The 16,522-nt window shown below is 34.7% G+C and overlaps 1 protein-coding gene across 33 annotated transcripts in view; it reads right to left on the reverse strand.

Moving 5' to 3' along the window:
* Positions 1-16,522, reverse strand: part of ADGRL3 (adhesion G protein-coupled receptor L3) — an 829,205-nt gene that overhangs the window by 130,177 nt on the left and 682,506 nt on the right. The gene's annotated exons all lie outside the window — the stretch shown is intronic.

Below are 16,522 nucleotides of genomic sequence, written 5' to 3' on the forward strand. Positions count from 1 at the left end.
TGTTGGCAAGTAATTGAAACCAACACTTTTATCATATTACCCACAGAAAAAAAAAAGATTTTTTTTCTATACATCACCATAAAACTACATGCTGAATACAACAGATGAAAGGGATGACTATAGACAGGACAATATAAGAATTAGTTGCCTATAGGTTGAGGACTCACTGAGCAAAGAAATTTTTTTCTTAACCAGCTGGTAAAATGTCAGAATGGGAAAAAAATATATCAAAGCATACATACTCCCAGGGGCTTTGGATATGTTATGTGTGAAGAAAAACCTTCTTCATGCTGTTTACTGTTAGGGAGGGGAGTAAACAGTTGGAAATTGCTACCTGTAGCCCTTAGGTGTTTTCCTTTTAAAAAAAACAGCAGTAGGTACCCACAGAGATAAAGCACCAGAGTTCTCATTGCTTCATCCAAAAGAATCATCTCCCTAGTTACAATTTATATATTTCCCGTGGTTAGCTTTATGCTCTAGGTTACAAAGGAAAAAAAAAAAAAAGTTCTCCCAATAAGGTCTTCCTAAGGTTTCATTCAAACGGAGAATTGCAAAATAGAAAAATATAAAACCTGCAGTTTTAAAGTGATCATCCCTGATCCCATTGATTATGAAATATGTATCTAATCGTGAAATAAACTTGAATAAACGGCCAACACAGGCACTTTCTACAGAGCGCATGGGTGTTTTAAAACAAGACTCATGTTACTGACACGCTGGAAGAAGGATTAGGAGAGATTGAAGAAATATCCATTACACTGCAGTGTTTTCTTCTGGCTGGTGTTTTCATAGTAACCAAGTAACAACTGTTAAAAATTCAGCTTCATAATGAAACACCTTGGCTGCCAATTAACACCAGCTTCAAAAACTAATTTGCCTTTTGATAAGAGTTGTTTTTTCTTGATATTTTTCCCCTGCGATTCCCAGTTCTGGCCAAAAAGCAACATCACTGGACGTTTATTTAAAATAGTCCCACTCGCAACTTGAATATTTTGCATCATTTAAAACAAAAAAACTAGCAAAAGAACACCAAAAAAATCTCTCATGAGTTTAATGACTGGGCGTTTTGACATAGTTCTGTCATTTAGTTTTGTCATGTGTTCTGAGTTTAAAGCATGACCTAGAAGTCAGACAAAAGCATTTCCGATCACAACAAAACGATCTGCTTTTCAGGACGTCCTCCATAGGGATAATGCCAACAGGATACGCCAAAAAGGAGGTGCCACATAGGAAATAAATGAACAAAAAAAGTTTAGGTATCTTCAGAAGCCAGAGAACCTCGATTTCTCAAGTGCAAAGCAGTATTCTTTCTGTGATTAGATGATCCTTTGAACTCATTGGAAATGCTCTGAAAACCCCACATGCAACAGAAAGTATGCCTGCTCTTTAAGGAGCAGCCATTTTAACATTATTTAACAATCTTACACTGATTAATTTAAACCTTACCTCAGGGAAAATTTTACTAGGGATAAATGCGGTATTTCTGCTCCACCCTTTATTGTTTTTATTTTTTTTTTAATTTCAAAAAATGCAAAAGAAGGAAAAAAGACAACAAAAACAAGAAAAACAAACAACTGTAGTCAACTCTGAAAATGTTCTAAAGGCTACCCATTTACAACAGACTGCTTTAGGTAAAATACCATGTTTGAATGGGTAACAAACCAAAGGTACCCCTTACTAATTTATCTTCGTTTTGCACCCAAAAAATGTATGTAGTGCAGTATTTTTTATAGTTACAAATTTTAAGTACCATTGCAACTTCCCAAATAAGTTATAATCTTTAAGGAAGCTTTCTATTACAGCCCAAATGATTTCCAAATTTATTGTAGAAGTGGGAGACATAACATACAGTCCTAAAACCTGGATGGGTTAAGACACAAATCTAATATTTATTCATTCTTCTTTAAAAAGCATCTATTGTGACTGCTTAAGTGTAAATTTAAGGAAATGGCAACACAAGGATTGGGAGACAGAATCCTGTAGTGGTAAAACTGGAGTATGGGATTTGGAACCACATCTCCTGAGTTTGTACCTGGACTGTGCCACTTACTAGCTGTGTGATGTTGAGCAAGTTACTTAACTTGTCTGTACCTCATCTGTAAATTAGAGATAATGATATAACCATTTTATATTGCTTGGCACTATAAATGCATTTATGTTGCCTGGCTCATAACACGTGCTTAAGGTATAATCTTACATTGACTTTCATTGGATATCCAAATCCAGTTTGGGAGGAGGGGGGTGTTCACTGAATGAAGCACATGTCCTATCTGATAATTACAAAATATCCGTTCTGAAGTGAGATCTGTAAGGAATAACTTCTACAATGCAATCTTCATAAACTGTTTCACTACTTAACTGCTGTAAGACTATGCCACCTTAAGCTGTGAAGAATAGGAGAGTACAGGAACATGTGTATTAAATAATTCATAATGTGTATTTTAGAGGTTTGAAAAAACAGTCCTGTTTTCTGCTAGTGTAATACAGTGTTTAAACTTTCCAAAGTTTGCTGATATGTCCCTGTTACCAGTTTAATGATGCCAATTAAATAGTCACAACTCTTCAGTGACAAAAGATCTATATTTTGTTTTCCTTATACATTTCTGCATTTGTATATTTTACCCACAAATGATGACATGAGGTCAGTGTGTGTGTGTGTGTGTGTGTGTGTGTGTGTGTGTGTTTGGTCAAACTAGTTATTTGCATTGCTTTCATCAGTTCAACAACATCTCCTTACAAACATATTGACTTTCATTTTATTTGGTTACAAGGAAATGAGCTTACCTATGCTTAGAACCAAAATTAAACAGGGAATGTACAATAAATTTGATTAAAGTAAGGTACTGGGACATCACTTAATGTCCAACAGCTCTCACCGATTTCTCTTTTTCTGCTATATTTTTCTAATCTAAAATTTATATGATAAGTTTGGAAGAAAATATGCTTGGTCTTGCATTTATCTTAAATTTATATTCTCAAAAAAATGATTTGATCTGGGAGGAAAAAAAAATCACCTAATGGTTTTGACAGGTACAGACTGAAATAATCTAAAATTCAGAAAAGTAAATTTAATAAAAAATGTACTTGTCAGAAACAAAATGCTAACTCACTTTATTATTTTTTGTAAAACACTAGAAACTGGATAGGAGACAGCACTGGAAATCTGCATTCTAATAGTCACTAAATTTCCGTGTGTCTTTGAACATATTTATGTTTTCTAACCAGTCAACAAAGTGAGAACTACACAAGAAAGTAAATCTCATTATGTTCCAACATGAGGGGTAGTCAGGGGCTTTTGACTATTAGATAATACTCTTATTATACAGTTGTATAGTTTATGGATAGACTCTAAAGTGACTTTTGACTGTTTCTAAAAATCAAAAATAAATTAGAAAGTGTAAAAGTCACTTGAACTCACCCCAGGATCATGGGCATCCCATATCCTTCTGGATACACATTTGCGTTACACACCATTATTGGACCATCAATCATAAAATTCAGATCTTAAACAAATTCATTTGACTAGTTTTACTCATAGCATATAATTGTAGTATGTTTGCTAAAAAATGTTATGAAGTGTATGATCATACTATTTGAAAAGGAAGCATTTACTTAATTGCTATAACTACTGTGAAAAATTTTGGGGAAAACCAGCTATATATCTCTCTAGTAACAGCTTTTGTCATTATTCCAAGAGTTCATGCTTGTGAAATAGCCTAGGATCAGTGATGAGAAACATGTCAATGGCACTTCTTACTCAAGAGGGGGGAGTAAATCTCAAACTAGGAAAGCAAAATCACCTGGAGAACTTAGTGACCCCTCTCTCTTCACTTGAAAACCACCAAAGATCCAAATAGAATGAATGCTTTGTAAAAAGATATATTACTTTACCACCATTGCATTTGTCTGAAGATAGGCTTTTTAATCATAAGCTCTTTTTAGGTTTTAGCTCAAGTACAAAGAGTTCTTCCATTATCAGCATACCTAGGGAGAATCCCCCTGCCTGTAAATCTGTTATCTGTTTTGTTTTCTCTGTATCATGTATCATTACCTAAAGTATATAAAATATTTATCTTAGTTACTTATCCACATGACTAATTTAGATCTCTCACTCAAGAAAAGGTATGCCTCATGAAGGCAGCAACTCTATGTCATTTAGAAGTGCCAAAACTGTGTGGCATAGAAGTGTTCAATAACTTTTTGCTGAATGACTGCCATCCAGTGAAGGTTCATACTTAAGTGAGTTTTCTCCATTTTCATGCTAGCAGGAAAAAATAATCTCTGAAGGTATTGGTTTTATAAGAGCAAAAGATATGTAAGTACAAAGGAAAAAACCCTAGGAACTAGCCAATATTACCTGTATCCTTACCATTTAGAGATTCAATGTCATAATGGATTCCCATTTTAGTACTTATTCACCTTGACTATAACTATCCATACTTGTGGTCTGGCTTTCTCACTAGATTACAATGTTTATAGCGAGAGACTGTGTTCACTGGTGTTTTCCCAAAGTAAATTTTAGTGCCTTGAGATATTTTAGGTACTCAATAAGTGCTCATTGAGCAAAATCATTAATGACCTTATATACAATAGGAAAATGAAAACATCTAGTTCTATAACTTTTTGGCATCTCCCAAGAGGTGTTCTGAGGGTATAAAGTGCTCAGATATCATCACATGATTTGGAAGGAAGACAGGCTGAATTAGAGAGAATTAAGAAGACAATCAGAGTTCAAAAGGAGAAAAGCAGAACCACAGGTTATTGTAGTAAATGCAATCCACTATGCATAACAACAATATATTCTACAAAACAGCTTTCCAAAATGTTTTTAAGTATACCAAAGTGCACTTTCAATGTAATGCAATGAGGTCCTATTAAGTATGTATGATATGCAAACAATTGGGAAGTCACTGTTGGAAGAGGTTAGGAAAGAGAAGAAAAACATAGAGTCAGCCTTCAGTTTGTCTACACTCCAAGGCAGAAGGTAAGCACAAAATAGAGCTAAAAACTCACAGCATATGGGACAAAAAGTAATGAATTCTTACACAGGAAGAACAAGAAAAGATCCCAGAAGGTGTTTGATTTTGAGTTAGAGACTAAAAGATGAATAAACTTTCCTTGATTATGATGAGGAAATTTGAGGCTAAAGAACATAATAAGCAAGTTAATGATTAGAACAAAACCAAAGCGGTAGGAAGGCAGGGAATGTGTTGAGTTTGGGATGAGGAAAGTGTGTGGTGCCTGTAAAGAGAGTGTGACAAGGTGAATGTGATGGGAGAAATGGTAGGTACAAGTCAGATCTTAGAAGGTCTTCATTCAGTATGATAGAAGTTTGGGCTTTACTGCATAGACAATATTAAGCCACTAAGTATTTTTAACAAAGGAGCTATATGTTTAGATATCTATTTTTAGAAAATTTTCTCTGAAAACATATCAAAGGATGAATTGAAAGCAGAATTATGAAGATGCCTCCTGCCCCCCCAAAAAAACAGAATAGAAAAGTAATTCTATATTAAGTTTACTCATTATTTTTAAAAGTTATTTTGTATTACAGTAGAACAAACATTTATAAATGTGCAAATTATCATTAGGCAGCCCATTACAAAGTTAAGAGCAATTATTCCCTCTTAGTGCATAAATTTAAGGTAATAAATTGCTGACAAACTTTTGACAAACTCTCCAGTAATTTGAAATTTTATTTTACTCTTTACTTCCATATCTTTGTTTTTTGATGTGTTCTCCTGAATATAGTATTTCTTTGCCAATATATACTGTAATCATTATGCTGAACATTGCTATCTTATTCTCATGTATTATATATACAGTTATGTTTAAATATTTTTCTTCATGTATAAATCTCAGGATATGCAGACAAAGAGAATTAAATGTGTTCATTGCTCCTAACCCCTGCTTTCTAACTATATGTATGTGTGTATATAATATTATATAATATATGACATATATTATAAAACATACAATATATAATTACATATATAATACATAATATAGTTTATACCGATTTATACTTTTAAAAATTAAACAACTTTCTTTAATTCTTCATTTTTGACTTGTTGATATGAAAGTTATCAGTTGGGAATAAAATAAGATAGAGCAAAAGTTTAAAATTGTTGCTGAATAGGGCACATTGTATTCTAATCTACCTTTATATATTGATTCAAATCAAAGTTTTAAAGGTCAAATGTTAGAGGAGGCTTCAAAAACAGTTTTGAACTTGCTGGATTTTTTTTTTATTAGAAGTCAAGTTGAGTGACTGATATTTACACATCTGATCAATAAACCTAAGGTTCTTTTTACAATCACTGTCATTTAATATTATTAAGCATATAAAAACTACTAATCTCTGAATTCCCTTTTATATTACAGTGAAGTGTTGGCATTTTCAAGTCTTAATTAAAATTAGATTATATAACACGACTGACCTTAATATAGTAATAAGAGCCCTTAACAGTAGAACAAGATGAAACTAAAATTTCATAGAAAAGACTGCCTCTTTAAGACATCCCTTGTTGCTTAAAAACGTACTCCTTTTAGCAAACTATAATTTATTGTACTATTTAAAAATCTAATTTAGAATTAAATGATTGAATGCTGTCAAATCTATATTGTGTTATAGGAGGTAAACAGAGCTATAAACTTGATTCAAACGTCTTGCTAATTCAACATTTATTCACCAAATATTAACTAAGTACCTTCATTTGAGATGCTGCAAGAAAGTCAGATGTTCTCCTGTCCTTAAAAGTGATGACAATATAGTGAGGGCAGTTAATTACACAAGTACAAACATGGCAAACATTAACATAGTGGAAACAGTGTTCAAGTACTGTATCGAAAAGGCTCCGTGAAGTACAATTCCAAGTTTAAATTCAACATGGACCAAACAGGCAAAAGGTAGAGCATGTACATATAGGTCTGGAGGTGAAAGAGAACAAACACCTCCAAGGAACTGAAAAGATGTCCTATGGCAGAGCAAAGAGTGCTGAGGGTTCCATGACAAGATAGTATGTGAAGGCTAGTTTTCAAAGATGTTTGCAAAGCATGTGTGCAATTCTTCTTAAAGACAACAAGAAGTCACTGAAAAAGTTCAAGTAGAGGAGTGATGTAAATTATAATGGTTAATATTTATTGAGAATGTTCCAAACTCTGATCTGAATGCTTTATGCATCAGCTCCTTTGACTTTGACAATAACCCAAGGAGGTAAAAGTGATTATTATCCTCATCTTGTGGTGAGAAAACAGACTGAGAGAACTTGAGTAACTTGCTTAAGATTAATTAGCTAACGTAGGGCAGGACCAGGGTTCAAATCCATGCATTCTGGCTATGGGGATGAAGAAAAGTAGAGATTTAAAAGAGAAGCAAAGCTTTGTCTATTAAAATGCAGAGGGCATTGAACATAATGAATTCTTGGTTTCCCTATTTTGAATGCTATGTACTTGAACAGCATCAATTTAAAAGGTCTACAGAGGCCTGGTAAGGGAGGAAAAATCTTTCCTCAACTCCAATCTCTTAGGTTCTATAATGGGACCTGACAATTAAACTGACATAAGATAAACCAAAGACAAGTACACAAATTTTATTTAATATTTTTATGTGCATATAGGAACTTACATAGGAAAAAAGATTTAAAGAAGCAGTTAGGACTGTGAGCTTAGATGATTTTTTAAACAAAAGGACAATATATTTGTAAAGAAGTGACAAGATAAAGGAAAAGGGTTTAAGCTTTCAGGAACAGTATATTGTGGGAAACTGACTAGGAAATATATAGGGGAATCTAATGGAAGATAAGGGTTATTTTAGTATGTTTGTTGCTTTCAAATAATCAGTATGCCAAAGTGGCACATCTGGGGCATGTTCTTACCCCCCTCAGCTGCAGCTCACTTAAACATCCATTCTTGACATACAGGTTTAGGCAAAATAAATTTAAGTAAGAAACAAGCCATTGGTACATCCGACATTACCCAGATAAACTGAGTAGAGGAAGAATTGATGGCCCAGAAACATTAATGATAGAGAAAACGTAGAAAGAACTGTCAACACCTGAGATGAAGAAAAAGGAGCCAGAAGAGTGTTGTATCACAGAAGGGAGGAGAGTTTCCAATGGTTTCAAAATGAACTCAACCATAAAAATATCCAAAAAGCCCTTCTTCTTGAAATAATAATGACTCTAGATATTTTTATGAGAACTGGTAGAATGGTTATAAAATAAAGAGAAAAAACACCCAGAGAAGCTGTTCTTGAGGGAAAAATCGGTTCAGTTATATGAAATTTCACTTTGAAGTAGGGCATCTAAATATATAAAATAATGTATATTAATAAAAAATTTAAAAGTATACACTTGTAATGTATTTTTTAATACAGAAGTATATAAATTAAAACCTGAAAGATGGTTTATGGGATAACACCACCAACCTCACCAGAAAAAGAAATCACTCTAACTGTCATGGATCCTTCCAGACTTACAAATATTTACATGCATATACCAACAAATGTGATTACTGCAAGTATGCTGTTATTTGTTTTTTTGCCTCTAATATACCACACCTACCTTTCTAAATCAATGCAAGATCTACCTCATTTCTTCCATAGCTAAAGAGTATTCCATTATTTGGTGTAGCAGTTTATTCAACCCATTTCCTACTGATGAAGGGTTAAGTTGTTTTGTTGACGTAAACCATGATGCAAGTCTACCTTGTGACTATCTCTACACATTCATTCCTTTCAGTGGAGGAATGCTGCCCCATTGCATGGTTCTGCCACAAGCTAACCCCAAAGTCCTTAATGTAGGCAGAGAGAACAATATGGTTTTGTGATTGTATGACAAGATTGATAAAAATAAAATTGATCACAAAAACATGGATAAGAATAAAAATAGTCTTCTCTGGTAGGATTTTTAAGAGGCTGATAATAGTGATTGCTATAAAGAGCTGAATGCCTGGGGAGATGATGGGGAGATCTTCCTGTTTAGAGATTAGCATGAAGTGATGACTGGAACCTAAGTAGCCATCATCTCATTTTTTTTTAAGTTTATTTATTTTGAGAGAGAGAAAGTATAAGTAGGGAGGGCCAGAGAGAGAAAGGGGGAGTGAGAGAGAAGCCCGAGCAGGCTCCACACTAACAGCACACAGACCAATGTAGAGCTTGAACTCATGAACTGTGAGATCTTAACCTGAGCCAAAACCAAGAGTCCGATGCTTAAACGACTGAGCCACTTTGGCACCCCTGCCATTGTCTCATTTTGAGGATGGAAGCGCATGTTTTAAAGATAATAGAACAGAAAAACAGATGAAGTCTTGGTCTCTGATGTGGAATTTTCATGCTAATCCTGGACTGCATTTCTTTTTTATGCATATGAATAAAACCCTGGTTTGTTTAAGTCACCATAGTAAAGTTTGTGATACTACGAGCTGTATAAAATTCATACATTAGATAAGGGAAAATATCAAAATTATAACTCTGTAGGGAGCAGTACTAAAAAATCATTGGTTTGGTTCCAAGCCATCAGACAACTACTTTACTGCAAATTACACCTTAAAACTTCCATTTCTTTTCTGACCTGCATCAGAAAAGGTAATGATAGTTTCAGAAAGTAGGGTCTTAAATCTGTAATGCTATTTTTAATATCTGTTTCCTTCTGGTTAGCTATGTGATCATAGAGATATTAAAGAAATAACAAAGTAAACTGATGTCTATCCTTTTTTTTGCACAGAAATAATATTTATATAGTCTATGTATTTAAAACCTTTCTGAAAGTAAACCATTCAGAATTCAATGATGCATTAGAAAGAACGTTAAATTTACAATTAATTAATAACCCAGGCTTTGGTCAGAAAATTATAAGAGAGAATACAACTTGGTGAAAAGAAGTGGGAAAATGTTTTTGTTTCAGATGAAACTATTTTATTTAAAAACAGAAGGGGTTTTTTTGACCCTCATAAGAATTACTTCCCGAAGCATTCATAAACCATGTATATACAAAGAGCAGCTGGAACATTTTGTTTATTTATAGGAATGTGCAAAATGGAAGAGTCGGAAATGACTGTAAAGCAGCCATCACTGCCTGACCTGACACATTCACCACAGGAATTTTGAGAGATTTCCCCAGAATGATGTTCAATGCACGTCAAAGTAGGATCTCCATCATTAACATCTGTCATTTGGAGGTTTTTTAATTATGAGATAGATGAAGTGACCTGTCCATGTTTTAAATGATAACCTGTATAATTTACTCTGCTACATTACATGCTGTTTCACTGTCTTTTGATTCAACGACTGCTTTCTCACAGCATTTAATAACTACAACTTAACAGGAGAGAATTCTTACAACTTCTTTCTCTGAAGAAAACTACTCTGGTTTTGTCGATGGAAGTCACTTTCTTTGATCTCAATGTTTTTCAGCAATAGGTTCAGGGCACCAGAAACACGCAGGGTGCAGATTTATATTTTCTCTCTTACTGACACAAATCAAGTGCAGATTTATCAAGCTGTGAAATATATTAAGTTCACAGGGTTTTAACAAAGGGTTACCAAACCTCAAGAACCTGCTGTGATTCAAACTACTTTCAGATGTCCTTTTAATTATATTAAATGAAAGTTTGGGTTGGCTTTGATGCTTATGGGCAAACATCGAAATCTCTTGAAAGAGCTGCTAAAAGTACTCCCTGTTGCTGTAGTTAATATACTACATTGTATGCACACCACTAGCCAATTTATTCTAGCCACTTTAACAAGGATATCCAGCCTGACAGGCCACACAGAATAGTATCACAAGTCAAGCAAAGCACAAATCATTAGAGGACTCTGAAAGTTGTTTGACATGCACCACGGAGCTCTTTGTCACACAGCCAATTAAGTGACCAAACAAGGAACTTGAAAATACTCATTAATTTCTTCCTAGCAGTATAAATGGAGGTTAGAATCCTTCCTGTCTCATGCACCAAAGGCAGACAAGTAAAACGGGCATAATTCAATTTGCACTTTGTCCAAGATGCAACTGGCAACTTAGGTTCACAAGAAAGTCTGCATTGGAGACAAAAGAATGAAAGGAATAGGTAAAAAAAAAAAAATCAGAAAGTACACATAATAATATAGATATATGGGCTTTGGGATTTTTTTCAATTAATCAACAGTTGACATTACTTTTATCCTTGAAAACCTGTGTCAGCATTTCTGAGCGGATTCAGACATTGACATTATTACCTCCTCTGTGAAATACGAACTGGAGTGGATTCCCGAATGTCATGCTCTGCAGGTTTCCCTTGTTCCTCAAGGCTGTTCTTCAGCCTCTCTTGTTGGTTTCTTTTCTCCCTGACCTCTTAGAGTATGGCAGTATCCTGGGGCTCCGTCCTAGATTCTTTCCTCTTCTCTCTACACTCATTGTGTTGATGTATTCATCTAGCACGTTGGCTGTAAATGCCACTTGAAGTGAAACATTGCCAAATGATGATTTCTAGCCTGATCTCTCAGACGAACTGCATGCTTATATAACTAACTGCATATTTAACAACTGCATTGCGCAACTAACGGGAATCTCAAAGTTGACATGCCCCAAAATGAAGTGCTTTTTGTTCTGGTCCCAAGTTGGTCACAGACAGACTGTCTCAATAAATAGTGACTTCATCCTTCCAGAAGCTCAGGCAAAACTTTTTGTCATTTTGACTCCTTTCTCTGACATGTCACATATGATCCCTTAGCAAATCCTGTTTGGTACACTTAAAAAGAAATCCTGAACCTGAGTAATTATCTCAGCATCTCACACTCAGTGAGTCTCAGTGAGACTCAAATGAGTCTATCTGACCCTATTGTGCTTGGTCACCCTGTTTCAGGCTTTAGTTTTCCTCCAGTAATCTATTCTTTACTTTTAAAACACATTAGGTCACGTCATCACTCTGCTCTGAAACCTACAGTGGTTTACTGTGTCTCTCTGAATAAAAGCCAGCATCCTTATGATGGCCTGTCACATCTGAGCCCTTGCTACCTCTTTTACCCTCTTCTCTTTTACAGTGCACCAGTTACAGTCCATTAAACGTCCCACTTCGGCTCAGGTCATGATCTCACAGTTCGTGGGTTCAAACCCCGCCTTGGGCTCTGTGCTGACAGCTCCAAGCCTGGAGCCTGCTTCAGATTTTGTGTCTCCCTCTCTCTCTCTGCCCCTCCCCTGCTTGTACTCTGTCTCACTCTTTCTCTCTCTCAAAAAAATAAACATTAAAAAAAATGTAAAATTACAATGCACCAGTTGCACTGGCCTCCTGGAATACTACAGGCATGTTTCTACCTCAGAAATTTTCTGTCTCTCTACGAGAGTGCTTTTCCCCGTGTATCTGCATAGTTCACTCCCTCACCTCCTTCAGAGTTTTGCTCAAATATCAACTTGGTGATGCATCTCTTTTTCTCCTTAGTATTTATCATCATCTCATAGGCCGTATTTTTCACATACTTACTGTATTGTTTATATCTGCCCCTAGAAATATCACAGCAGGATTTTGCCTGTTATGTGTGTTGCTGTATCCCAGTGCTGATAAGGTTATTGGGCTCATGTGCTCAACTATTAACTCCTGAATGTTTTTGTTGTTAATTATTACGTGGTATTTTTCCATAGTCAGAGACAGACATTGTTTTGGCACTGCTGGTGCCTAGCCCAGAGATATCTAGTGGATAATTAAGGCAAAACAAACAAACTAAATTAACAAATCCATAATGAGCAAATCATAGTCATGAATTAAAATTAAAAGTGTGTTTCAAATTCTTTGTAAGCTTTAAAGAACACAAACCATCTGCCTTTGAAGAAAAAGAAGGAGAATGGGAAGGAGAAGGAGAAGGAGAAGGAGAAGAGGAAGAGGAAGAAGGAGAAGGAGAAAGGAAGGAAAGGAGGAAGGAAGGTAGGAAGGAAGGAATAAAACTGTGTGTGTGTTCATTTGCATCTGTCTACCAATTTTTTCCAATCAGTTCTCAGCCTGACTGTGCAGGTAATAGCAGCTTCCAAAGGATGACTCAAAAGATTCATATCCATAACTGTATGTTCTTATATTTTCCATTAAGCAAGGTCAACTGCAGTATCTACAGGGCATATGTGCTGCCTCTGAGATCTGGAGAACAAAAAGAATGGCTGATAAATTTTTTAAATATATATAATGCTTAGCTAGGAAAATGTCCTGCTTTTAAAACTGTGAAAAACGAATGCCAGTATGTCTTAATATTTCCTTCTAAAGAAGAGAATAATGCTAACAAACATTACTATTTAAAAACTGGGCACAGGGTTGACACTTGAGAAAAAAATGAAAATCTAAGTTCTGGTTTCATTTATACAACATGAAAGCAGTTCTTGAGTGGTTTGAGGTCAACCTGTACTCCCAGAGTCTCATGAAAACCACGGATGTCTCTTTGGAGTCATATGACTTTTCACTGGTTCACGTACCACACTCCCACACCCACCCAAGCCCCCATTCCATGACTGGAGTTAAGGACTTTTGCAATCCACCTGTACTAGAATGACTATACTCAAAAAAGAGAGAAAATAACAAGTGTTGCCGAGGATGTGAAGGAAGTGAAACCTTCATGTATTGCTGGTTGGAAGTGTAAAAGGGTGCAGTCACTTTGGAAAACAGTTTTACAGTTCCTCCTTTAACACAGCGTTACTGTATTTTTTATTTGCTTTTTCCTTTCTTAATATGATGATTTTTTGATCACAGTGTCCTCTGAAAACAAAAGGACCTCAAAGCAAGTTATGTGTATATTTGAACTTAGCAGTACAAAATTATTACCAAACAGCCATGTGAACTGAACCTCAAACAAGAAGGAAAATAAAACTATTTTATTCTATATCATCCCTGAGATAAAATAAAATAAATCAGTAAATGTAAACCAGTAGATCTATCCTGACTCCTAACACCAAATAATGAAGTCAGTTCTGGAATAGCCATATCTTAGGGATTTGGAACATGAGCTTCAGAATCAGGAAGTCCAAGCTTTGAATTCAGGACCCCCTTCATTACTATGGTACGATCTTGTTAAAGTCACTTAATTTTCTCCCTGGGTCTCATTTTCTATACTCTAAGTTAAAAATAGCAATAATTGGGGTGCCTGTGTGGCTCAGTAGGTTAAACATCTGACTCTCGATTTCCATCCAGGACATGAACTCACAGTGCATGAGTTTGAGCTCCACATCAGGCTCTGCTCTGACAGTGTGGAGCCTGCTTGGGATTCTCTCTCTCTTTCTCTTCCTCCATCCCTCTCCTGCTCTCTCTCTCTCTTATAATTATATCAAAAGATTGTTGTGAATATTAAATAAGAATTTATGCAAACTGCTCCACACTGCTCCACAGCAAACTGCTCCACAGGCCACAGAATTAGTGCCTGATAAATGCATTTATTCTCAACAATAAATCACTGTTGATGTTGCAAAAACATTACAGACACGTTAGGACAACAGCATTGGTGCCTTCGGTGCTAGTGGGTGACCTTGGGCCAATCATCTCATCTCTCCAGATCTCAGTGAACTCATTTTCATTTTTAAGGTAACTTTTATTAATATAGGACATCACAGTACGTGTTACAGATGTAACACAAGCCTTACTTCTCTTTCTTGGCATAATACTTAACACTCTCTTCTTGAATGAAGGTATCTATTTTGCCCCAGACATGATAATGATTTTTTTTTTTTTTACTATGACTTGTATCAGTTTCTATCTTTTGGTAGTGAACAAAGACTTTAGTGTAATCTATATTAAAACTAAATGAAAAAAATACTGGACCCAATTTTTTTGTTTGTTTTTGTTAAATTTTTTGAGATACAAGCATACTGAGTGTTAGGAGATTCGCATATTATTAAAAAAAAACAAAGCAATCACCTTTTAATTATTCACCTACAGAACAGTATTCAGTTATCATGGCTGCCAGATGATAGTTCAGTTTTTACTGTGCTTTTTATGTTTAATAAACAAATGTAGGAAGTACGAAGAAGTAAAAGACTGATCTAGATAAATCATAGAATAGACACAGTACCTGTAAACAATTAAAAGCTAAATGGATTTGATGGTCAAAGTCAAACCTAGAAGAATCATTGTTTATACCGATGTAAAGGCCACATTTTTAAAGAATCTCATGTTTAAACGGCTACATTTTTTTCAAATTTAATGCATAAAGCACTTCTAGTGTGTTTTAAACCTATCATACACATAGCTCAGAAAATGCTCCAAACCTAGAAATAGGGAACATAAAACAAGTCTTTAAAATTCAAATAAAGTTTAAAGTGTTATTTACCCTAGAATTTCATAGAGTGATCATCTATGTTAAAATGAATAGAAGTAATGCCATGTCTTAGTGAGCAGAACATTTCTACTTCACAAATATTCTGTTTGTATTTGGTCTTATCAGATGTTTAGTCAATAACTGAAACATTTATTCATAACCAGGCAATTATAACACCAGGAAATCAGCCATTGAATAAACTGTGCTATTAATTTTCCATCAGAGATTCATGTTTGAATGACCATGCATTTCACAGATTTAAATACCAAAAGGCTAATTATCTCCAAGGCCCTATTAAAGGGATAGCATAGATTGCAATCAAAAACAATCCTAAAATTGCTAAAAAATGATCTTCAGCTTTCATTGCTGAAGAATACTTCAATTTCTCTACCTATTATACATATTAAGAGGACAGGAGATATATCTTAAGGGAATATACATATAAGATATATATATATATGATATATATATATATATCTAATATATATAAGATATATATATCATATATATATAGAATATATATAAGATATATATATATATATATATAAGATATATATCATATATATAAAGGGAAAAAACAAAAAAACAACTGCATGTTACTTACATTCAAAGATTCATAAATTTATACAGTAAAATGCACATTAAAAGCTTATCTTTCTAATATTTGTTTGATGTAAATTATTGTCCCTCCTCTTTTTTGAAGCCTCAAGTCCTTATCCCATTCCTTAGCTTAGAATAACATTCAATTGCCTGACTGCCTTCCAGTTCATGTCTTTGGGGGGTTCCTGTACATCTGGAATTAAAGTTGTTTTTTTTCTCCTGTTAATCTGTCTTATGTCAATTTAATTATTAGACCAGCCAAAGAACCTAGAGGGGAAAAAGGAAAAAAAAATTTTTTCAAACCTCTACACTGCCTTCCTGCCTTGTAAAAATAACTATAAAGGTTGTTTCTGCCATTCTTTTCACACAGACCCCATAAACAAAGTAATGGTTTCTACCCTGCTTAGAAACAAATTACAACATGTTAGCTGGAGAAAAATTATATTTATATCAGGACTAAAATGTTCATAATGGGTGGGAAGGTAAGACAGTCACCATGTGGGTGGAATATTTTGGTACAGAAGCACGATGTTCCAAGTATTCTGGACTATTCGTTGTCTTATATGGCTGATTAAGTGTCATTTCTGAATGATTTGCTACTCAAATATTAGCTGGCCCAGTGTATTAATGAAATGCTTTCACACACACACACACCTTTGT

The sequence above is a fragment of the Neofelis nebulosa genome, chromosome 3 (assembly GCF_028018385.1).
Source record: "Neofelis nebulosa isolate mNeoNeb1 chromosome 3, mNeoNeb1.pri, whole genome shotgun sequence".
Classification (NCBI taxonomy): domain Eukaryota; kingdom Metazoa; phylum Chordata; class Mammalia; order Carnivora; family Felidae; genus Neofelis; species Neofelis nebulosa.